Source organism: Carlito syrichta, unplaced genomic scaffold, assembly GCF_000164805.1.
Source record: "Carlito syrichta isolate Samal-C Ts95f unplaced genomic scaffold, Tarsius_syrichta-2.0.1 Scaffold302601, whole genome shotgun sequence".
In the NCBI taxonomy this organism is placed as follows: Eukaryota; Metazoa; Chordata; class Mammalia; order Primates; family Tarsiidae; genus Carlito; species Carlito syrichta.
In genome coordinates this window covers 243294-270106 of record NW_007246697.1, presented here as the reverse complement: position 1 = coordinate 270106, position 26813 = coordinate 243294, and positions in this window count along the sequence as shown.

The following is a 26813-nucleotide window of genomic DNA, read 5'->3' as shown; positions in this document are numbered from 1 at the left end:
GGTCTCTGATCCATTTGGAGCTAATTTTTCTGTATGGGGATAGATAGGGGTCCCATTTAAATCTTCTGCATGTGGTCAGCCAGTTTTCTCAGCACCATTTACTGAATAGGTTCTCCTCTCCCCAGTAGTAGGTGGTGGAGGCTCTGTAGAAGATAAGTTGGTTGAGAAATTGAGGTTTTGCTTCTGGAATCTCAATTCTATTCCATTGGTCTATATGCCTGTTCCAGTACCAATACCAAGCTGTTTTGATTATTTTAGCTTTATAGTAAAGTTTGAAGTCTGGTAATGTGATACCACCTGCTTTGTTTTTTTTTTTTTTTTTTTTGCTAAGGATTGTTGCTGGTAATTTGATGAGTATTGCATTAAATCTGTAGATTACCTTAGGTAAGATGGACATCTTCATGATGTTGATTCTTCCAATCCATAAGCATGGGATATTTTTCCACTTGTTTGTGTCATCTTTGATTTCTTTGAGCAGTGTTTTGTAGTTTTCATTGAAAAGGTCTTTCACGTTTCTGGTTAGCAAGATGCCAAGGTATTTCATTTTTTTGTGGCTATTGTGAATGGAATTGTGCTTTTCATTTGGGTTTTTGTTGACTTATTATTGGTGTAAAGAACTGCAATTGTCTTTTGCACATTTATTTTATATCCTGATACCTTGCCAAAGTCCTTTATCTGAGTAAGGAGGTTTTTGACAGATTCCCTTGGGTTATCAAGGTACACGATCATGTCATCTGCAAAGAGAGATAGCTTGACTTCCTATTTTCCTATTTGAATACCCCTGATTGCCTTCTTTTCTCTGATTGCTCTAGCCAGGACTTCCAATACTATATTGAACAGGAAGGGTGAGAGTGGGCATCCTCATCTTCTACCAGTTTTCAGGGAAAGTGGTTCCAGTTTTTGTCCATTTAGGAGTATGCTGGCTGTGGGTTTCTCTTAGATGGCTTTTACAATTTTAAGGTATGTTCCCCGTATGCCTAGCTGTTCGAGGTTTTTTATCAGGAAGGGGTGCTGGATTTTATCAAAAGCTTTTTCTGCGTCTAATGATATAATTGTGTGGTTTTTGTTTGACATGTGTTGATGTATTTAATTACATTTATGGTTTTATGAATTTTGAACCAGTCTTGCATCACAGGGATGAAGCCCACTTGGTCATGATAGATGATTTTTGAGATGTGTTGTTGAATCCAGTTCACTAGGATCTTGTTGAGAATTTTATCATCTATGTTCATGAAAGATATTGGCATGTAGTTCTCTTTCTTTGTTGGGTCTCTACCTGGCTTGGGTATCAATGTGATGTTAGCTCGTAAAATGATTTGGGGAGAGTTCCATCTTTCTCAATCACCTGGAATACCTTCAGTAGGATTGATATAAGCTCCTCCTTAAATGTCTTGTAGAATTCTGCTGGAAAGCCATCTGGTCCAGGACATTTTTTTGTAGGTAGTTTTCTTATTACGTAGTGAATTTCCTTGATTGTTATTGGTCTATTTAGAGTCTCAATTTCTTCTTGTTTCAACCTAGACAGGTTGTGTGATGACAGAAAGTCCTCCATTTCTGAAAGGTTTTCAAGTTTGTTTCTATACAAGTGTACATAGTAGTCTCTAATGATCTATTGTATTTCTTCAGGATCAGATGTGACTTCATCTTTTGTGTTTCTGATTGTGTTTATTTGGGCTTTTTCTCTCTTTTTCTTGGTCAGTCTAGCTAGAGGACCATTGATTTTGTTTATCCTTTTGAAGAACCAGCTTTTTGTTTCATTGATGTTTTTATATTATCTTTTGTCTTTTATGTTCTGGATTTGGGCTTTTATTTTGGTGATCTGAATTCTTCTGCTGAAATTAGGGTTTTTGTGGTCTTGCTTTTCCAGTTTTTTTAGGTGGCTTCTTAGGCTGTTAAATTGTGTTCCTTCCATTTTCTTCGTGTGCATTTATAGGGATATAAATTCCCCTCTTACTACAGTTTTCATGGCGTCCCAGAGATTTTGGTAAGATGCTTCTTCGTTTTCATTTGTTTCCAGGTATATTTTAATCTCTGTTTTGATTTCATCAACAACCCAGGAGTTGTTTAGCATCATGCTGTTTAGTGCCCATGTCTTTGTGGGTTTTGGGGGGACCTTGTTGGTGTTAATGATTATTTTTATTCCACTGTGACCCAAGAAGGTGCATGGTAAAATTTCAGTCCTTTTAAACTTGCTTATGCTTGATTTATGGCCAAGTATGTCATCAATCTTAGAGTATGTTCCATGCAGTGATGAGTAGAATGTGTGTTCTGTGGTATTTGGATGGAGGTTTCTGTAGGTATCAATTAAGTCCATTTGATCAAGAGTCACATTGAAGTTTCGAATCTCATTGCTGATTTTTTCTCCTGATGATCTGTCTAGGGTTGTGAGTGGGGTATTAAAGTCCCCATCTATGATGGTATTGGAGTCGATATCTTTTTTAGTTTACCTAGAAGCTGCTTTATGAAAGTTTTTGCTCCTATGTTTGGTGCATATATGTTGATGGATATTTCGTGTTGATGGATTGAACATTTTATCATTATGTAGTGGCCTTCTGTATCCTTTTAAATTTTTGATAGCTTAAAGGGTATTTTGTCTGAGATTAAGATCGTGATTCCACCTTTCTTTTGTGTTCCATTCACTTGAAAATTTGTTTCCCATCCTCTTACTTTGAGTCAGTGAGTGTCCTTTCTAGTGAGGTGAGTCTCTTGAAGGCAATAGATTGTTGCCTGGTGATATTTTATCCATTTTGCCATTCTATGTCTTTTCAGTGGTGTATTTAGTTCATTCACATTCAAACTAATTATTGAAATGTGAGAGTTGATTCCTATCATAATGTTCTTACAGAGTTATTGTTCTTCCTGTTTGTGTGTTGTCTTTCTTTTGGTTTTAGAGTTGGATCATGTGTGTTTTTAATCTTTTGTCTGTACTCTTGTGAAGAACATTGTTGTTCTTTTTTCCTTTTCTTCTGTGTTCAATACTGTAGAGGTGGTCTTGTGGTAGTGTAGGTTCTTAGGGATTTGATATCTAGGAAAGATTTCAATTCTCCCTCACTGATGAAGATTAGCTTGGCTGGATATGTTATTCTTGGTTGAAATTGTTTATATTTTAGAACTTTGAAGATAGGACTCCAAGATCTCCTAGCCTGGAGGGTTTCTGTAGATAAATCTGCTGCTATTCTAATTGGTCTTCCCTGGTACGTAGTCTGACCTTTTTCTCTTGCAGCCTTTAGGATTTTTTTCTTTTATACCTACTTTGTTTAGACAAATTATTATATGTCTGTGAGTTGATCTTCTCATTTGTTGTCTTGCAAGGGTTCTCCGAATCTCTTGTGTTTGAATTTTTTCATCCTTGATGAGATGAGGGAACTTTTCTTGAATGATTTCATGAGATGTTTGTTCCAGTGTGGGCTCTGTTTCTCTCTCTGCCTCAGGAAGGACAATAACTCTTAGGTTCGGCCTCTTGAAGTGATCATTCATCTCTTGAAGGTTTTCTTCTGTCTTTTTGATCTTCTTTTCTATGCTTTTAACAGTTTGGGTTAGTTTTGTGCTTTGGTCTTCAAGCTCTGAGATTCTTTCTTCTGCTTGGTTAATTCTGCTTTCTTTGCTTATTAGTTTGTTATTTATTTCCATCACAGTATTCTTTACTGCTATTATTTCTGATATCAGCTCCTTCCTATTTTCCTCTTGTCTCTCCTCAATTTTTTAAATTTCCTCTATTAATGTCTTGATGTCTGGGTTTGTTGCATGTGACCAGTCATTCTGGGGGCTCTTCATTGTTTGTGTTCCGGAATCTGTTTTCTCAATGTCTGATCTCCCAGGGGTCTGTGTGAGACTTATATTCTTCATTTGGTTTTTCTTCATTTGTGTAATTTTTCCCCCTCCCTACTTTTTCCTTCCCTCCACATCACCATCTTCTTTAATTCTGTTATTCAGGGTAGAGGGATTGCTTTTTTTACTTCCATTTGTTCAATCTCCTATTCTTTATGTATGTCCTCTTACTTTGTTCAATTCTGGAGTTGCCCTGTAGGTTAGGGGTGGTCGTTTTTGCAGTTTTAAGGTTTACTTAAGAGGGGAGCTGTGATTCAAAATCTATCTGCAGGTTCTGGAATTTGCCGACAGGTATATGGATAATCTGAAACCCACTTCCCACTCCCTTGGAATCTGTCCATGCAGTGGGGCTGTAGGTTTACTCCCTGAAATAAAATGTGGTTAGCAGAGGGAAGAGAATGGAGCAGACAGTGGGGAGAAGAATGGGGTGGAGAGAGAGAGGATTAAGGGAGGAAACAGACGAGTGTACCAACAAATGGAGAGAGAGACCTAAACTGAAACAGATAAAAACAATAGACCATGGCTACAGACTAACCAACTCCCATACAAAAAATAAATAAAACATACAATGATGATAACATACAAGCTAACCAACGACCTTATTTGTGTGCTGTTCCTCTATACAAAGATATGGTTTACAGAGAGGAGAAAAGAGAAAAAAAGGAAGAGGAAAAGAAAAAAAAGGAACAAAACAGTAGGAATAGAATTAAATCATTAAACTAAAAGAAGCAATTGAGCACACTCTGAGACTTTTCGTTTAAGTCCAATGTCCTTTCAGCTCTGATTTCAAGCTGTCTTTTCAAGCTGGTAAATTAGTTCGCAGTTAGGGCCAGTTGCCCCTGGCCTGCTGTGAAGGACAGTTCAGATCACCCTCAGTTCACCATTCAAATCTGGCCTGTGTCTGTTTTTCAAGCTTGTTTCTCCCGTTTTGGTGTTGTTACTTTGAATCAACAGCAGGTGGTGATATCTCAGATGCTTGCCCCAGAGGAAGTGGAGCCAGACAAGAGTTGGGCAGAGGCCAGAGATGGGAGCCTGCTTCAGGGCACACGGGAGGAGACCCATGGCCGGCAGGACTTCATGGTGGCAGCAGAGGTGGCAGCGATCCCAGCAGATCTTGCCTGCAGGGGCTTCAAGGACTGAAGTTGTGGATCGCCTCAGGCACGGGTGGCGCAATGCGCTATGGCCGCCATGGAGGCCACTGCAGCACAGTGGCTGCTGTGTCTGTGGCTGCAATGGTTGTCCAGACTGCTGTGATGCCCAGCAGTTGTGACGACTAAGCTCTGTGTGAAGAGTAGGCTGCCGACGTTGGGATCTGCAGCTCCCAGGGAGAGAGCCAGAGTCCTTCGGCGTTCTCCTTTGCAGAGGGTTTCATAGACCTGTCTGCCCCGTCTCCATCATGCTGGAAGTCCTTACAAAATTCTGATACTATGTGGTTACACAAAGGCAATTTGATTATTAGATCAGACTTATATAAGTTAATTCAACTCTTTAAGTCACTAAAAATTTTATGTGCATTAGCTTGTACACAAAATTATTAGGTAACCAAACCTCATGATAACCAAGTCACATCCAGATTATCTTATTACATGATTGACCTAAACATTTTCAATAGCAAAAATGCCCATGTTTGTGTGTGTGTGTATATGTATACTATTATATACATACATATATATATATGACAACATGGAGACCCAAAAAAGCCTTTTTAAGAACAAAATTTAGCCGGGCTTGGTGGCTCAGCCTGTAATCCCGCGCCTTTGGGAGGCTGATGTGAATGGATTGCCTGAGCCTGCGGGTTCGAGACCCACCTGGGCAGCGAGACCTCATCTCTACAATAAATCAAAAAATCAGCCAGGCGTGGTAGTGCATGCCTGTAATTCCGGCTACTCGGAAGGTGGAGGCAGAAGGATCGCCGAGAGTGACCACTGCACTCCAGTCTGGGCAACAGAGTGAGACTCCAACTCAAAAAAAAAAAGAACAAAATTTAAATATGTTGAGGATTAATGACCTATGTGTCTAGTTTTTATATGCATTATACAAAATCCAACCCATAAGTTACTGAATGCTAATTTTATGCATACATGAAGTTATTCTGGACATCATTTGCTTGATCTAGCTAAATGAGACATTTTCCCTCAAGAAGTGCGCAAGCTAAAAAGGAAACGACAAAACCATTGATCTATCAACCTTTAGCAAGAAAGAGGATGGACTTGACCACATTTGGGGGAAGTTAAAGATGGACTGGTATGGTTAGTTGAACACAGAAATCAGTTTTGATATTCTCTTTCTGAAAGGAGCATTAACTATATAAGATCACCTCAAACTTGGTTCCAGAGAAGGGCAGTCACCAAGGACAGTGAGAAGATACATACTGGAAAAGAAATGAAAGTATTTGTGGTTGAATGTCTTTTTATGAAAATAGATAAATGTATCAAATGATCCTAGATGAATAAAGCATTATATCCAGAAAAATCTCTGGGTGCCAGTAAACCAATTTCCATTTAGAACTGAGTCTCAAGTAACAGAAGTCACCTACACAAAGTCACAGAATATTAGGTGGTAGATCTGCAACCAGATCATGTCTCATAAATACAAGTCCAGAGTTTTCAAAATTATTATTCTTATTAAGCATTGCAGCTGCAAAAGTAAAACCAAATCAGTTTGAGATTTTGAATGCAGAAAAGCATTTATTTTTTATTTAGGCATAATCATTATAAAGAACATAACTACCTAAAAACTTTAACAGGCTACTAAGAGAAGGGGGAAAAAATGACCATACTGACAGATTTCCTTGGATGGTGTATATACTATCCTGTATAGAGTTAAGAAATCAGTGTCCTTCTACTTATTTTACTTTCTAGAATCTCTTTTCCTGATACTATACTGTTATCAAAATAAAATAAGGTATTACATGTATTTTACATACAAATATGTGTATATATACACACATATACTGATATACACAAATATATTTAGTTAGAAGTTGTGTTATTTAATGATTCAAAACTAGTCTCCTCAATCTGTCTTTATCTTATATTCCGTATTTGGCCTAAATTAGTCCAATGTGCCACCCACCACTACTATCAGTTCCACAATCTGCTCATCACTTCCCAAATTTATAATACATTTTTCCGCTTTTCTACTTTGTTTAGGCAAAGTCTTCTGCCTGGATTCTGATTCCCATATTTATGGTTATGATGAGCCTTGAAGGTAAGTGAAATTTCAACATTTAGGGAAGTACAAGAGAATAATGTTTCTGTCTCACAATATTAAAATTACTAAACCTTCCTCTAGCTTTTCATAGTATTATGATGATAGTTCTGTTGTAGTATTTCAATAACTTATTCAATGGTTATTGGCCTACTATGAATTAAGTTAATATGTTATTAAGCCTTATGATACCAGTAAATGACCCGTTTTACCAATAGGAGTTTACAAGTTTCTTAGAGTTGTGGGGTACATCCTACTTAATTTTTTATAGTCCATAGTTTCTAATTCTGTTCCATGAACATATTAGGATCTCAATGTTTATTAAATAAACAAGAGCATGATCCATCAGCTTCAAAGTGACACTTAAGCCTAAAGAAACACAAGCACCTCTAGACAAACAAATGATGAACAGCTTAAATTTCCTACAAACTGAGGCCAAAATATATCATTTCATTTTCAGAAATTTTGAATCTGTATGACACATTTGGAAAAATCTCAGGCATCAGGAAAGTGATTCACTGTATGAATCCCCTGGAGATTTAAGCAAAGGCAAATTAATTCAGGTACCTGGTCAAATATGAGCATTCCTGCAGGGTAGGAGGAGCTGAAGTCTTTGGGAAGATTTTGAACAGCATGAGAGACTCCTCAGGAAGAGAGACAGGAAAGGATCATGTTTGTAAGGCAGTTTCTGGATGGATGCGCGCCAAATGGTATCATGGCCTAAAAGGAAGTAGTTCTAAGGATACTTTCTCTGCAAAATTATTTTTCCCATCTATATGACAGGACCAGGCTGCTTTCCTGTAAGTTTGGTTTACTGAGCTGTATGTCTCTTGATCCATGAATGCCAAAGATATGAAAGTAAGGCTAGAAGTATTAATAGATAGATTTAGTTATAAGTATGGATGCAGTTAGTTATAGTTATATCTATAGAAATAAGTATAGATAATATTGACAAGTTGACAAAGTTCTGTATAAACAAGTCATCATAATATATTAGACTACACTCAAATTATTTATGGTTTTCAATATAGATTTTATAAGAATAACTGATAGTCGAAGTCAATAAAATGAGCATTCCAATAAAATGACCATTCCAAGGAAGCATCTAATATGATTATATTCAAATTCTTGGAAGGCATTGTAACAGGCATCCACTGAGGATAATTAATTTTCCTTTTTACATTTGTCTCACCAAATGATGTTTGAAACCAAGGCAGTTCTCTAAAATGGAAAAAAAATTATATTTTCCTGTGTTTCCAATGTTCTAATGCTAAAAATTATACTTTTATTAATCATAATTCTTTGTTATAAAAATGTATATTATTTTAAATATGACTTTACATGTGGCCACACCCACTCCTTGTTGAATGCAAATCACATATCCACTTGCTCATACACGCACATTTATATGCATACGCATCATATTTTATACATAATTAGTAATTTTATTGATTTCTAAGGTTTCATATATTTGCTTAAATATACACATTATTTTAAACATTTAAATTTTTTTATCTTTGTGAACATAGAGCTCTAGATAATGTATGCCTATTGTCCTTAATAATTCACTTCATAACTTCATTTAAAATAAGTCTATTTTTTCTTCCCCAAGATAACACTAAAATGCTACAGGCATCTTTCAACTCTTTCTCAAATTATGTTTCTTCTTTTTCTGGATTATATAGCTCCAATGTACTATAAAAGGAAACTGCATCAACTTCAAATACTATGTGACTACATAAAATTATGAATAGTTGACCATTTTTATTATTTTCAGGAGTGAGCATTTCCTGTGGTTCGACATAACAGTTATAAGATTTGCAGCCATCTATTGCATTCAAGTAAATTCAAGTAAATCTAAATACACTGTTGACCACAAGAGGCTCATTTATTGGTATAAAAGATTGTCTTAGAGCTGATACATTACCGTTGAGTAAGCTTTAAAAAACTGTAATATAACCTTTAGAAGATATAATTATCAGTGAGAAAGAAGTTGTTCACTCTTTCAGGTTTGAAGGGACAGTTTTAGAATGCTTAGCAGCAATATCAAAATGTGATTTTGAAGAGAGAATACACATTTACTGAGGGGGGGAAAAAGAATGACATTCCAGTCAAAGTATATAATGTGCAAATATTAAAGCATAAGATATTGAGACAAATTCAGCAAACTAAAAGCAGTTTAATGGTGTGTGTGTGTGTGTGTGTGTGTGTGTGTGTGTGTGTGATGTGATACTAAAAAACTTGATTTGATGTAGGATAAAAATTTTTGTTGTTATTGTTTATTCATTTACTAAGGTAGTGGTTTTTACCTACCTGGCATCTTAGAATGGTCTAATTGACAGCTCTAACGAAGATGAATTAAAGATGAAGGAGTTAAAGGAAGAGGGAATTATTAGATAATTTTCCATACCATTCTTTCCTGTTGAAGTAGCACAGGGGAAGTGAAGGAAAAGGCATGGGCTCGAGTAATATATAAAAAATAAAGTCTACAGAACTTGGTAATTGATTGAATATCAGGGGTAAGAAATAAGACTAGTCCTAGGAAGCTTCATGCGCTGTTTTGGGTGACACAGAAAAACGGTGCTGCCACTCGTTTAAATAAAGAAGACCATGGTTGTTAGGAAGTTAGGAAGCACATGTATTGGCAAGATGCTGCTATCAACATCTTCAGCACCAGCATCTTGGAATATTCTTCTCCACATCCACAATTCTTCCACAAAGAAAAACATATAGGATAAGTCAATTAATCTATATGTGAATCTTAAAATTATAGTATTTTTTAAAACATATTCTCTTATAAAGCTATGGGGTACAAGTCAGGATTGGGTGCATAAATAATGTACGCACAGGTGAAGTTTGGGTCTCCAACTGATATTCATTTCCCCTAGTTTAGGATCAGGTGTCCTAGTGTTACATGTGTCTATTTTCTTCCTTCCCCTGGCAGTGTCCTGTGACTGCCGTTTGCTCCCTTGTGCTATTGTGATTAATGTTCCGTTCTCACTTATGAGTGAGAACATGTGGTATTTGGTTCTTTGTTTCTGTGGTAGATCACTAAGAATGATTGTCTCCAATTCCTCCCAATTTGCTGAGAAGCAGTTTTAAATAAATTTCGCTATTTGCCTGGATAAAATGCAAAGAGTAAGGATTTATGTATAGATAAAAACAAGCAATAAATTATTTGGGGGATAATCTTCATTATTTCCATCATTAAACCTGTACATTAGAATAGCATTGATTTTTTTTCATGTGCTCATTTAAGTAAAAAATAGTATCTATTTTTAGGTGTAGACAATGAATGAGTTTATTAAGGTGGTTGGATAGATTATTGCAGATTCAAAATAAGTTAAAATATTTCAGGATAACACAACATTGATATTTAAGAGAAATAAAGTAAAATAATGTTCATTGGTCACCTACTATAAACTCAACTTTCCATAAAAAACTTACAGAAACTCAGAAAAATACTAAAACCAAAGAATTGTATCTACATATTAAAACTGTAGAAAATTAATCTTCAAACTCCTTTGAAATTTCAATTGACATTTATTGAACATATCTATTAGCCTGACAGTCTCTAAAATGAACCAGTAATTGTCATCTCCAGAACTTGTGCTCTTGTGTATCTGCTCCCCTTAAGTGGAACCTGGACTTAGTAACTCTTGTAATGAATACACTATAGTGTACAGCAGAAGTGATTTTGGAGACTAGGTTACAGAAAGATTTTTTTTTGTCTAAGTTTTCTCTCTCTCTGGGTTCTTTCTCTATTGGAATATGCATTCTGGTTGCCCTGTTATTAGTAGATTTTTTTTCATCTTTTCTAGACAAAGCAATGTCATTTATTGTTTAATTTTTTTTTAAAGATGTGAATACAATTCAGGATTAGGTATACAAGTAGTCATCCTACAGGTGTTTGGGACTCTCTTTGGTCTCCACTTTGCCTGGTTTGGGATCAGGTACACTTATTGATGCTGTATTCCCCCAATCCCTACCCCAACAGCATCCCAGTACTGCCAATCCCTTTCTTATAGTGCTATGGCAAATGTGCAGGGTCCGCTTATGAGTAAGTACATGTGGTACCTTGTTTCTGTGATAGGTCACTGAATATGATGACTCTAAATCTGACCAAGTTGGTGCGAAGTTCATATGTTTGTCCTTCATTATGGCTGCATAATATTCCACTGTGTACATGTACCACATTTTTTTATCCAGTCCAATTTCAATGGGCAGCATGGTTGGTTCCAGGTTTCTGCTATTGTAAATGGTGTGACAATAAACATGCATGTGCAGGTATCTTTTTTGTAGAATGATTTGAGGTCCTCTGGGTATATTCCCAGTAAGGGGATTGCTGGGTCATATGGAAGGTCAATGTCTGGTTCTTTTAGAAATCGCCACACTGTTTTCCAAAGAGGTTTCACTAGTTTACGTTTCCACCAGCAGTGTAGAAGTATCTGTTGTTGTTTTATTTATTAATTATGGTCATCTTACAGGGGTTAGCTGGTATCTCAATGTGGTTTTGATTTGCATTTCTCAATCATTAGTGAGGCTGAGCACTTTTATCTTCTTTTAGAAGTGTCTATTCATGTCTTTTGCCCACTTTTTTTTTTTTTTGAGTTGGAGTCCCACTCTGTTGCCCAGGTTAGAATGCAGTGGCACACTCCTGGCCACCACAGCCTTGACCTTCTGGGCTCAGGCAATCTTTCCACCCCAGCCTTCCAAATAGCTGGAACTATAGGCACAGACTACCACACCCAGCTAATTTTTTGATTTATTGTAGAGACAAGGTCTTACCATGTTGTCCAGGTTGGTCTTGAACCCACGGACTCAGGCAATCCTCTCGTCTCGGCCTCCCAAAGTGCTGGGATTATAGGCTCGAGTCACTACACCCAGCCTTTTGCCCACTTTTTAATGGAGCTTTTATTTTATTTTATTTTTAATTTTTGGCACTTTTGAGTTCCTTGTAGAACCTGGATGTTAGGCCTTTGTCAGATGTACAATTGGCAAATATTTTTTTCCCATTTTATTGACTGCCATCCCACTGATTTGATGGTTTCTTTTTCTTTGCAGAAGCTTGTCAGTTTGATGAAGTCCCACCTGTTTATCTTATCTCTTATGGCATGGGTACTTGGGATTTTGATCAGGATTTGGTTGCCAGTTCCAATTTCCATAAGAGTGTCTTCTGCATTTTCTAAGGTTCTTATAATTTTAAGTTTTGCATTTAGGTTTTTGGTCCATTTAGAATTGATTTTTGTGTATGGTGATAGGTAGGGGTCCTGTTTCAATATCTGCGTGTGGCCAGTTTTCACAGCATCATTTACTGAATAAGTTCTCCTCTATCTAGTAGTTCTTGGTGGAGGTTTTGTCAAAGATGAGTTGGTTGAGAAATTGAGGTATTGCTTCTAGAATCTCTGACTTTTTCTCTTCGTCCATATGCCTATTCTTGTACCAGTACCAGGCTGTTTTGATTATTATAGTTGTAAAGTTTAAAGTTTGGAAGGGGGATACTTTCTACTTACTTTCTTTTACTAAGGATTGTTTAGCTATTCGTAGTAGTTTATGTTTCCATATGCATTTCTGTATTGTCATTTCCAGGTCTGAGAAGAATGATGCTGGTAATTTGATGGGTATTGCATTGAATCTATAGATTGCCTTTGGTAGGGTGAACATCTTAACAATGTTGATTCTTTCTTTACATGAACTTGGAATATTTCTCCATTTGTTTGTGTCTTCTTTGATTTCTTTGAGCAGTGTTATATAGTTTTCATTGTAAAGGTCTTTCACTTCTCTGGTTAGGAAGATGCCAAGGTATTTCATTTTTCTGTGGCTATTGTGAATGGGATTGTGATTTTTATTTGGTTCTCTGACTGTTTGTTGTTGGTGTATAAGAATGCAACTGTGTTTTGTATATTTATTATGTATCCTGAGACTTTGCCTGAGACTTTGCCTGAGACTTTCACTGATAAAGATTATCAGTGAAAGTAGGTGTTTGACAGATTCTCTAGGATTTTTCAAAGTATAGGATAATATCACCAGCAAAGAAGCATAACTTAACTTCTTCTTTTCCTATTTGGATACCACTGATTTCCTTCTTTTGTATAATTGCTCTAGCTAGGACCTCCAACACAAGTTGAAAAAGTGGGTGAGAATGGAAAGTCTTGTCTTGTTCCAGTTTTCAGGGGAAATGTTTCCAGTTTCTGTCCATTTACAATATGCAGGCTGTGGGCTTATCATCGATGGCGCTAACTACTTTGAGGTATGTTCCATCTATACCTAGGTGTTTGAGGGCATTTATCAAGAAGAGATGCTTGATTTTATGAAAAGCTTTTTCTGCATCTAATTATATAATCATGTAGTTCTTTTTTTTGCATCGCTTGATGTATTTAATTACATTTATGGTATGTGGATGTCGAACCAGTCCTGCATTCTGGGGATGAAGCCTCCTTGGTCATGGTGGATGATTTTTGAGGTGAGTTTTTGGGACCAGTTTCCTGAATCTTGTTGAGAATATTTGCATCTATGTTCATTAGGGATATTGATCTGCAGTTCTCTTTTTTGTTGGTTCTTTACCCAGTTTGAGTATCACTGTGATGTTAGCTTTCTAAAATGATTTGGGGAGAATTCTCTTTCTCAATTACTTGGAATACTTTTAATAGAATTGGTATCCACTCCTCATTTTATTTTTTATAGAATTCTGCTGGAAAGTCACCTGGTGCAGGATTTTTTTTTTTTTTGGTAGGTAGTTTTCTGATAATAAAGACAATTTCCTGAGAGGTTATTATTGGTTTATTAAGTGTCTCAATGCCTTCTTGTTTCAACCCTGGGAGGCTGTGTGATATCAGAAAGTCTTTATTTGATTTGCTATTAAGTTTGTTTCCATACAGGTGTGCATAGTGATCTCTGATAATCTTTCATATTTTTTTAGGGTCAGTTGTTATTTGACCTTTGCATTTCTTATTGTGTTTATTTGGGCTTTTTTCCTTTTTTAAAAAATCTTTTATATCTCATATTTTTGCTTTTACTTTGGTGATCTGGATTATTCTGCTAAAGTTAGGATTTTGGTCGTCTTGTCTTTTCAGCTCCCTTAGGTGATTTGTTAGGCTGTTACTAGTGATCTTTCCATTTTCATGATGTGTGTTCATTGAGATATAAATTCTTATCTTAGAACGGTTGTCGTGGCATCTCAGAGGTCTTGGTAAGATGTTTCTTTGTTTTCCTTTGTTTCCAGGAATCTTTTATATTTTGATTTCTGTGTTAACCCAGTAGTCATTCAGTATCATTCTGTTTAGTGTCCATGTCTTGTGGGTTTGGGGAAATTTTATTGGTATTGATAGTTATTTTTATTCCAGTGTGGTCTGAGAAGGTGAATAGCAGTATTTCAATCCTATGAAATTTATTTATGCTTGATTTATGACTGAGGATGTTATCAATCTTAGAGTATGTTCCACATGGTGATGAGTAGAGTGTATATTCTGTGGTTGTTTGGTGGAGCATTCTGTAGTTTTCTATTAAATCCATTTGATCAAGTGTCACGTTGAGGTTCTGGATCTCTTTGTTTATAGTTTGCCTTGATGATCCACCTAAGGTTGTTACTGGGGTTTTTTAAGTCCCCAGCTATAATAGCACTATAGTCAATATCTTTTTTTTAGTTTACTTAGTAGTTGCTTTATAAATACTGGTGCTCTTTTGTTGGGTGCATATATGTTTAGGATTGATATTTCTTGTTGCTGGATTGAAATGTTTATCATTATGTAGTGTCCTGTATTTTTAAAATTTTTTGATAGCTTAAAGATTGTTTTGTCTGATATTAAGATTGAAACTCCTGCCTTCTTCTGTGATCCATTCACTTGGAAATTCGTTTTCCATCCTCTATGTTTTAGTCTGGGAGTATCGCTCATGGTGAAATGATTTTGTTTCCAGGAATCTTTTATATTTTGATTTCTGTGTTAACCCAGTAGTCATTCAGTATCATTCTGTTTAGTGATTTTTCTGGTTGCAGCAAATTACTGGGTTACTTTTTTTTTTCCAGTTTGCTATTCTGTGTCTTTTAAGTGGTGCATTTAGTCCATTCACATTCAGGCTGATTATTTAAATGCTATTGTTTATTTTCATCACAGGGTTCTTGTAAAGTTTTTTCTTTGTTTATTTTCTTTTAACTTTTGGATTGATGTATGTGTGTTTTCAAGTTTGCAATCATGACATATTCTCTGTTGAGTCTGTGCTCTGCAGTTCTCTTGGGAAGTGCATGGTCATTCATGTTTTTTCTTCTATGTTTGATACCTTTTTAAGCATCTCCTGTAGAGCTGGTTTGGAAACTGCATAATCTCTTAGGGATTAGATGTCTGGGAAAGATTTTAATTCTCCATTAATCCTCCATCACTGATGAAGCTGAGCTAGGTTGGATAGGAAATTCTTGGCTGAAATTGTTTATCTTTGAGGACTTTGAATATTGGACTCCAGTCCCTTCTAGCTTGCAGTATTTCTGCTGATAGGTCTGCTGCTATACTGATTAGTTTTCCCTGGTAGGTAGTCTGACCTTTCTCTCTTTCTGCCCTTAGGATTTTTTCTTTTGGATATGCTTTGTGTAGGAGAATAACTATGTGTCTAGGGATTGGTCTTCTCATTTGATGTATTGTGGGGGTTCTCTGTATCCTTTGTGTTTGGATGGTCACATCTCTGGTAAGATGGGGAAAGTTTTCTTGGATAACATCCTAGAATACTTGCCCCAAAGTGTTCTCCATTTCCCTTTCTTGGATACTAATCAAGTATAGGTTCAGTCTCTTGATATAATCAAACTTCTCTTGGAGACTTTGTTCTTATTTTATGAGTTTTCTTTCTGTTTTTACAGATCAGGTTAATTCCATGTTTTGGTCTTCAAGTTCTGAGATACCTTCTTTAGCTTGATTAGTTCTGCTTTCCATGTTTGTCATCTTATTATTTATTTCCTGGATGAAATTTTTTATGACCAAAATCTCTGCTACAAGTTCTTTCAGTGCTGCATCTTGTTTTTCTTGAGTCTTATTCACTTTTTCCATCCATGTCTTAATCCCTGTTTTATTCTGGGGCCAGTTATTAGTGACTTCCATTGTTTGGGCTCTGAGGTCTGATTTTTCAGGTGTTTTCTCTTTGTAACTCTGTGAATTACCTGTGTTTTTCTTTATTTCCCCTCATTTTTGACAGATCACTTTATTTTCTCTTTAGTTTCATTATTCTGTGGCAGTGGGAGAGGATTTTACTTCTGATATTTGCTCAGCCTTCTATTCTTACTTGATTAGGGTTCTGAATTTATTCTATTTTAAAACTAAGCTGTGAGTGGGAAGCTTTGCTGTCTCTTGCAGTTTTAAGAGTCAAATAAAATGGATGATGGGAAGCTAGGATTCTGAAACTACTTGTAAATCACAATGTTCACTTATTGTGGTATGAGTTCCCTGAGACCCACTCCCCACCACTGCTCTATATCATGATAGAATGGGTTCATACGTGAACCCCCTGGGTCCAAGATACAATAACAGCAATGAGGAGAATAGAGAAAGGTAGAATGAAATAAGATGGACATAAATTTGAAAAAAAAAATTAAAAAGCAGGGAACAATTAAACACACACACACACACCACAAAACAAACTGAAAATAAAAACAAAAATCAATCCTCCAAAAAAAAGCAGGAAAGCTAAACACACACACACACACACACACACCCAACACAAACTGAAAGGAGAAGAAAAAAAGAAAAGTTAAAAAAAAATTCAGATAGAACCCTCACACATATATTCACACACACATTTAACTAAAAAAGAGAAGAACAAAAAAGCAAAAACAAACAAAAAAACTGAAAGATGAATGCTCAATCATTCGTGTACATACATAAACAGAAAAGAAAAAATAAAAGAAGAAACAAAAAAGAAAAGAAAACAAATGTGGGGGGTGCAGATTGAACCCTCACATACACATTTATGTACAAAAATATTTTTAAAAATCAACAAACACACAATAAATACCTGCCCTCTTGTGGCAGGTTCTCTAATTGTCCCCCTCAGCACTTCACAGGTAAGCCCCTCTGCTATTTTCTGCAGAGCTTCATCTCATTCACAATCTCCCCAGTGTCTAGCCCAGGGAAGGAGGGGCAGTAGGTGTGTGTGGGACTTCGGTCCTCCCTCCCCACTCTTGTGTGGTCAGGAGAACCCTTTCAGTGGCTAAGTGCAGGATTGTCTCTTCCCCATGTACTGGGGGAGGAGTGCCCCAGCCATGCTTATCCTGGAGTAGAGTCTTCCTATCGCAGCTGATGTCCGGGATCTGCTTGGGTTCAGCCTTCTCAGTCATGCCTTAGCTGTGTGAGTCTGAGGATCAGAGAATGGCTGGGGAGGAGAGGGTTGAGTCAGCCCCAGACTCGTCACTGATCTTTTTGGAGGTTTTCCTCATCCTTTTTTGGCCACATCTCTTGTCCCATGTTGAATCAGGGTAGGGGGTAGGGTGCCTCAGACTCAGCACTCATCCTGTCCCTCTGGAGTTTGTGCTTTCAGGATATTCTCTCTGGGTTATGTTCAACCTCTAAGTAGTTACTCCACTGGTCATAGAGATTGGGTTTGTTGCTCCATGGTGAGCAAGCCAGAGCACTTTCCTGTCCCGTTTTCAAGATGGTGAAAGGGTGCCTCTTGTGTCTTCTCCTGTGGAATTGTGGCTCTGGGCTCCCACATTATGCTCCCTCCACAGCCCTTGCTGCCTGAGTCAGGCCAGTAACTGCAGTAGTGAAGCAGAACCTGGTGCCAGCAGTATTTCCCAGCAACTTCTTCCCAGGAAGGGCTTTGTTGATTTTTTTAAGAAATGGTGTCCGGCTTCTGCACCCTGGGAAGCACTAGGGACCAAGAAGAGCTGCTGCAGCACCAGTTACTTCACCAGGAGAGCCTTGGCCACTTGCTCCTGAGTACCCAGTCAGTCAACCCACATGCCCACTTAGCCACCAACATGTATGCAAAATTTTCTTACACTCAGTTACTCACACTGGGACTCGCATCATTCAACTGGCTCTGCCACCATCTTCCTCCACCTATGAGTTGCATTATGGAGAACCTGCATAATGAGAAATTAGACCTTCTCCTAACAGTCTTTAAGGAAATAGTCTCTTGTCAATAGTCATATGACTGTACTTGAAAGCAGATTCTCTAGCTCTAGCTTTTAACTTCAGATGACTGCAGCCCTCACTGACAGTTTAACTTTAACCTTATGAAAGGTCTTAGGCCAAAACTCAGCTGAGTTGCTCTTTCACTACTGATCCTTAAAAATGATGTAAGAGAATAAACTATTGTAATTTTAAGCTGCTAATTGGAATAATTTGTTACATAGCAGTAAATATTTAGTACCATGATTAGCTCACTTTATCCTTATAATTTTTGTTGAATGCTAAATTTTCCATTTTACAGAAAAAGTTACTGATACTCACAGAAGCAAAACTTACTGAGATTTGAACTCCATTCAGCCTAGCTTCTCCCTAATTCTTTCCATTATACCTGAATGCTTTCTGGATATTTAGGGCTCTCTAGGACTAATTGTGTTAATTCTCATGTTTATGCAATGTCTACTTCCTTGGTTTTATTTCTGACCATTTTCTGATCACTTTTGCACAGACAGTCCTGCTAAGAGTATGCTACAGTTGTTTCAAGAAACCTGCTGCTTTGGCTGAAGCTGAGAGCAACTAGCTTTCTCAGCAAGCTCTGATTAGCATTTTGATCCTAAAAAGGTACTTTGTTCTTTGATTGCCACTGTAGGAGTGATTATTGTCTTCACCACACCTTAGGCTTCTACTGTACACAGATTCTGTGGCATGCCTCTGCTTATAAAAACAGAATCTGCTGATATACTCTAAATGTGAACCATTTTCCTTGATTTTTAGACATGTGCACCCTTTGAGAGTAAGTAATTACATGCAGATTGTGCTAAGTATGGATTTAGAAAGTATCTTGAACTAAAATGAAGGTATAAAGTTGAAACTGTTTTTGTGAGTTCTTTTTATGCTTTTGGTACTAATGGTGATTTAATACCTACCTAACAAAGCATGCAAGTGAGTGATGGCTATTGGTGAATAAGGTTGAGAAAAATCAGCAGAAGGGATCTGATTCAAAGGTGAATATTTAAAGTGGACCCTCTCCTCATTGGGTGGTAAATATTAGAGATTTATTGAGTACACACCATGTCCAGGATACTCTATCTTAATGTGTCATATCTGCTCATCAGTATAACATGTGTAGTTTCTCAGTCTGCAAAATGGAGATGAAGACTTAGCTAAATGCTTCACCATCATCAATAAGCAGTAGTAGAATTAGGATATTAAAATTTGCTTGTTTATTTGTTTCCTGAAACCAAATACAGAACCCTGTTTACTATATTCATCTGGCTATTATCATTAGTACTAATAATAATGATAAGAAAATATGAAGTTATAATGAATAAGTAACAACAACAACAAAGAAAAGGAGGAAAACATACTAATGAAAGGAAAGGTGGATAGAAAGAAAATAATAAAAGAAGGAAATAGGGAAAGAAAGATAGGGAAGGAAGGGAGGGAGGGAGAAATATTCTTAAGTAAATAAAGTGTTAAGCAGTAGATTTAACAGAGACATTCAAGTAAAAGAATAAACCTTGCTTTTTACTGCGCAGGTAGTAATAATCATAATCATAAGTGTTTACTAATATACCAGGTACTTTGCCTTCAGGATTGATACAGGGATTGTAAGAGATAATTGGTACTAAGTATTGTCTTTATGTTTATTTTATATATGAAACATCTAACGTTTAGAGAAGCTAAGTAAGTTGCCAAAGGCATACAGTGTAAAATCAGAGAAATGAGACATGGACAGTAGTCTGGCTCCAAGGCCATAATATCAATCACTAAACAATGCTGTTTTCTGTCTAATGCTGATGTAGCATATCAAGATACATTTTAAGAATACAGTGGTTAGAATCTTGATATTAAAGCGAATTACATAAAAATGATGAGAATTTTTATTAAAAATGAAGAGGAAGTTTTTGCTACATTATCAAAATCATGTGCTATGAACAGTACTTTGAGTATTTTACCAAAAATAAAATATTTTTTTTTCTGGAAATGAAACAGTAGGTAAATAAGATTTATATGACAGGCTAAAACAAATAAACCTTTTGTCATATAACTAAGAATGTAATATTTTATGTAGGTGAGAATATGAACAAAAAAATCAATAAACTATGCTGTAATGAATAAGTAAATGCAATAAAATCAATACATAATAATGAATTAATAAACACAAGAGGCCAGGCACAGTGACTCAAGCCTGTAATACCAGCAGTTTGGGAGGCTGAAGCCAGAGAATTGCCTGAGCAGGGGATTCAAGACCAGCCTGGACAAATTGGTGAGACCTCCTCTTGACAATATATCAAAAAATTAGCTGGGCATGGTAGCACGCGCTTATAGTTCTGGCTATGTGGAAGGTTGAGACAGAAGGATCCTCTGACCACTGCAGGTTGAGGCTGCAGTGGTTATGAGTGTGCCACTGCAGTCCAGCATGGGCGACAGAGTGAGACTCTGACTCAAAAAACAAAAATAATTAATTAATTAATAAACAAACACAAGTAATGATAGGTTCCAGGTAACTGTTTTTTTCAATTATTTTTAGTACAATTCTATATTAATCTAATCAAATATATTGGTTAATGGCAATGTACATAGAGCATACATAGTCAATATAAATAGAGAGGAAAAATGTAACTTGATCATGGTTTGAAGAGACCCTTTTGTAAAAAGCCCTGCTCTGAATCTTTAATTCTGTTGGACAAAGACAGTATTGGTTAGGTAACTATACCAGTGGTTTCTGTTTTGCTATTTATCTAAATTACAGATATTGATTTGCTATAACCTTGTGGCTGGGAGTTGTTACACTTTAGATCACCATTTTAGGCAGGTATGGCATGGTAGAAGATATACTGGGTTTGAAATAAAAATACATGACATCAAATCTTGTAATTCTACTTTAACTATATGTAGAGTGTCAGGTGAAATATTGAGTATTGTTTGTTTTAGTTATAACAACATATCAATATGGCATGGAACATATATGCTAAATTATTATTCATTGTTTATCTGAGATTCACATTTGAATGGGCATTCCTTGTTTTTATTTGCTAAACGTGAGTTTGGGAAAGTTCCTGGACTCAAATGTTTTCATTTGAATAATGTGGATATGCAATAATTTCTTGCCTACCTCACAAACTTGGTGAAGGAATTAAGAAACAAAATGCAAAAACCTTTTCAACTCTGGACATTTGTATTAGGGAATATGTCAACAACTTTTTAATTTATTTAAATAAACCCAATATCCCACTGTGTTAAATAATGCATTAAATAATCCTTGCCCTTGACTCTGATATTCTTTGTCCAGTTGATATAATATGAACTTCCACTTAATTGTGATAAATTTCTTAATATTATTCACTTATATATTAGATGTATTAGATGTAGGATAAGAATTGAATTAGAAGGATACTTATCTTTTATTGATGGCAAATACCACCAGGTTTAAATGGCAGTGTTTGGTCTCAAAATACCTCTACTTTTTAAAATAGTTTCTTGCACTGAGGAGGTGGTTAATAAGGGTTTGTTTTGTGATAGTAATAGCACTGAAAAAAATAAATGCATCAACTAAGAAATATAGAGAGAAAGAGCTGTTCTATTAGGTGGATGTTGGCAGTTACCTAGTAAACTCAAGCCAATAGACTAAGTGAAAAAATGTGTTTCCCAATCTTAATATGCCAAATTAGCTTATTGTTTCTATTAAAACCCAGACAAAAATAAAGTTGGGGGGAAGGAGTCAGTCAGTCTGATATCCTGAGTCATCTACATTTAAATGTGACAGCAAAAAACCTAGCAAACTGCTTACAGATGAGAGAGAACAGATAGATACAACGAAATTTTGTATGATGATCCACTTGGTCCATATTTACACAAATAGAATCAATGAATGGTGCAGATGTCAGCAAAATATTCAATAGTTTTTTACATACATTTCTACTTCAGTTCTCATTGGAATCTTGGGTCTCTTTCCAATTCTGATTCCTAATGCTCACAATGACATTCTTTAAGATTCTATCAAACTAAACTATTTTGCAGAAAGTTTTTTAATTTTAAAGTTTTCTCATGAACAAAATGCTGGTCAATAGATATTTTGAATATTAAAAGTAGTAAGATCCAGATTGGTAATAAGAGTTTAAGTTAGTTTTCTAGTGGACCTCGCAAAAATTTAAATAATCAAATTTTACTGTTCCTTGATGAGTGTCTCTATGTCTCAAATTTGCTTGTCAGCTGAAATTTATTTTCCAAGTAGGGCAAGAGAAAAAAAAAGCATTATTCATTGTTGCAACCATTTGAAAATTTTTAAAGCATATTTGTAAAACTACAAAGTTAATTCAATAATTTATTGAAATTATCATAAAAGTTCAGCAAATCATGCATTGCATTTAGATCTTGATATACAGTAGATTTCCTGTTTTTACGAGTCAGCAGCTTTATAACTATAACCATTTGAATTTCAAATGATAAATTTATATCTAGCATAGCCCTAGAATGCATAAAAAATGATAAGAGGGCACCCTTTAGAGAAATTTAAAAAGAATTGTGCATTTCATAATTTGATATATGTAACATAATCCATTATACACCAGGGCTTATATTACGCCAGGAAATGTAAAAGGAAAAAAGACTCTTGTCTGTGCCCAGCACAAGGCATCACAACAGAGATGAGTTTCCTTGAGTTATAAACCACTGGCTCCCTCTCTACCTCTATCAGAAGGGGTGCATATGTAACACACTGAAGGGCTCTGTGGGCTTAATTACTATGTGAGAGTTTGGCAGAATGAGAAAGAAGAAATACCAAGCAAAGTGAGAAAAAGAACTCTGTTGCCATCTCCATAGGGATGGAAAATTCATAGAAATATTTATGCCATTGCCAAGGCATAAGGCGACATATTCTTTCCTTTGAAATGCTTTCTTTCCATATTTTTTCCCTCAAACCCATTACCTACCATATATATTTTTTCCAAAGTAATTGCTATCTTATCTGAATTTTTGTTGAATCTTCTCAGTCAAGGGCCAATAATAAAGGTACATATAAACAGATATGATTAACATGATTCTTCAGCTCTGCTACATATTACACATTTTGAAAATAGGGACTATTTCTCATTAATGAAGCATCTCAAGTACTTTTCCAATGACTAGGAAAATGACAAGTGTCAATAATTCCATGATGGCTGTTTATGGTGCCAGAAATGTGGGAATTTGAATCCCAGTTGCCTACAAAGTCTCTGTGTGGTCATTAACTTAAATCCTTCTCATTTCCATGTTTTTGTGCATAAGAAACATATTAATTACAACAATTAGAAAATAAATATTGTAATGCAAACATGTGGCACATTAATCAAATGTAGGTGCTCATACAGTTTAGCTTCCCACCCCTATTCCCTGCCCCTCTTTTCTCATTTCCACAGATGTTATTCTTGCAATTTTTTTTAGACTTGAGTCACATATCACAATAAACCAAAAATGTATGCCTTGAAAGATTGGAAGTTTTAATCTTAGTTCATGAAAAGATCTTGAATTCATTTGCAAAATTCCTACTTATTTTATACATGATAAATGTGCAACCTAGATGAACTAAAAGATCTGCTTAAGGTTAAACAGTGAGTTTGGGACTAAGTTGGCACTAGAACTCTGTTCACAATGGACCACATATTTTTTCTATATAGATAACTGCTTAAAGAAAAATCTCTATTTCTCATTTTAATCCTTAATACAGATGATTATTAAGCCAAACACATGGCATCAAGGGTAGAAAAAATGCCTTATGTAATTTTGCAACGTTATGTATATGTGAAAAATTCATATGTATGTATACATGTATGTATTTATGTATATATCGTTTTGTAGAGAGAGTAACAGAGAGGCCCTTTGCTTACTCACAAATAATCTATATTATGTATATAATTAATTATAATGTATGATGTTAATTAATTAATTCTATCAATTCTAATTAATTATATTTTTATTATATTAATTAATTCTATATAACTCATTTTTTTACTTAGAACAATTAGATAACAATTACACAATGTCTAACAATTAATAGGCATCCAGTAGTCAGTTGTTAGATTGAGTCTTTGTATTTCTTTCTTTCTAGTTACAAAACAGCAAAACAAACAAATAAGAAAATATACATTCTAAGATAACACAAACCAGCAACACAAAAACCTTCAGAAATGGCTGCTTCTGTAACTAAACTGAAATGAAAAGGAAGGGCAGACCCTGACATTTTGTCTGTGCATGCACCAATAATTTAGAATCTGTGTGAGGTTGAAGCTCCACACAGTCTGTTTCAGGGTTAAGGCATCCTGTATAAGGAGGTACACTCCTATCCACTTCTGATGTAGTGGTTTCTTTATTTTTCTCGGGGTGGAAATCGCTCACCTCTCTCTAAAACTAAAAAAAAAAAGCCCACCAAGCATAAGTATTAACATAATACAAAGAAATGCTCAGTTTAATTCTAAAGCATTTGCGTGAAGAGGAGGAAGTTACAGTACCTATGGGTGCTGCAGAAAAAAAGGAATCATTTCCACTTCAGTGCAAGCACAAAGCTGATGAAGATAAATCGTTGACGAGTAGCCAAATATAGACAGGTTGCTGTGACGGCATTCAAATCTAAGTACTCACCATTTGCTGTCCCCAGAATTTGCCAAAAATCCCATCTTCTTATCCACCATATTTTTTTCTTATAAGCAACTTAGATTGTAGAAGATGAAATAATTGGTGTTCTAAACTATTAACAACTTTTTAAAATGCAACCAAAAGACACTAGGTTTTCTGGAAGGAGTCTTGTTTCACAGTTTGGAAGCGCGTAAAAAGTTCTAGCTAATTTAGAGAACCTGAAAGTCCCCTTCTTTAAAAAAAAGCCTCTGATGTAAATGTGCTTATGCCCTCAGGAAAACACACTAAACATTTGGGAATCAGCTGCCAGGGCCTCTATCTGCTGTGGCAGTCACAGACTAGCCTGCAGAACCCATTGCCTTTTGGGTATCTCATGGGGCTGTCTGCTGGAGATCTTCGCTCTGGAACAGTCAGCTGGTGAGATACCCTATAGTCGCCTTTGACCTCTGTCCCTAATCCCCTTTGACAAATTCCAGGCTGTCACACAGGATCATCCTCTCTGGTTCACTGCACAGCATTCAAGTCAACAATGGGCATGTCCTTTTTCCCATCTGTGTGTTCTAGTTTAGGCTGGGTCAGGAGAGATGTCACTGTTTCTCTTCCTCACTCCTGACAGCTCTCTGATTTTCAGCATTTAACTTCATAAACACTAACTTGCACAGATCTGAAGTTAAGTGAAAAATATATTGGAAATTTGGCATTGTGAGAATATTTGTGTTGTTTATTGGTTAGAAGGGCACTGGGATGCCATTGTAAACAAAGCCTACCTCTATTTCATCTACCCATGTTTCCACCTTTCTGAGCATTACAAATTGTTGTTGTTATTATCATTATCTGTTCTTCAAGCCTCATTTCCAATACCACCTGCTTTGAAAAGCTTTCCCCAATTGCCCCACAGTAAGTGAAGATCAATCACTCCTATGTCATGTCTAAATAGTTTGGTTCTATATATCTTCTTTGTGTTATTCTTGCAAATAAATACAACAAGGATTTATCACTCATTGTGTTCTCTGTTTCAGGTATCTCATTACTTACCGGATATATAGTGGTGAACAGGTAGTCTGATAGAACTCTCAGTCTAATAGAAGAGTCACATGACAATACATAGTTAGGACACATGAATGTAAACTAAATAAGGTATCTATAAGAAAAAAAATTGTTAGTTATCCTTCAATGGGTAAAAAAAAAGTTCTATGAGAGGAGAGCAGTAATTACAAGTACAAACAGATATGAGTTTGAATTATCTTTCAGATACTAGATATTCAATGTTCAGTAAGGTGTTCCATACATTTGACTCAATATATACTCATTATAAAAATGATAATTATAGTAGCTAACTAGCATGCACATTCTGAAATTTAAATGCGATAATTAAATGAGATCATGAATGTGAATGTCAAGCATTTAGCACCACAACTAAATCTTAAATAGTGTATAATTCAGGCATATAGGGGCAAGTGATCATACCAAAACACAAGTCAAAATGAAGACATTATCAATAATTTTGATGCAGTATGCACAGTCTATAGGCACGTTTACTGAGTCAGTGACACTGGTATCCACAAGTTTAAAATGGATGCAATTAAGCAGCCATCAAACTTAATAGTGATAAGAGGACCTTTCTTCTTAGACTTCAGTAGCTCTACCTTTTACGTCATTACCCTGAACTAAAGATCTTACCTCCATATCACAAAGAATCTGTTTGTGTATGTGTGTGTGCGTGTGCATGTGTATGTGTGTGCATGCACGTGTGTGTGTGTGTGTGTGTGTGTGTGTGTGTGTGTGTGTGTGTGTGTGTTAGGGGATAATCACTCCACTCCAAAGAGTATGATTCAAAGGCTAAGGACGCTTCATTGATGAATGTATGTGCATGTGCAGTGGTGGTGGTGGGGGAATGGTAATGTGGGGTGAGGTGGAATATGCTCTAGATTATGCTGTTATAGATTTAACATGAGCAGGTTTTCTCCCATTTTATTAGATTTTTCTCTCATATCTTGAATCATTTACCTGAAAAATAGCTATATTTTCTTTCAAATCTATTCTCTGATGGGAAAGAAG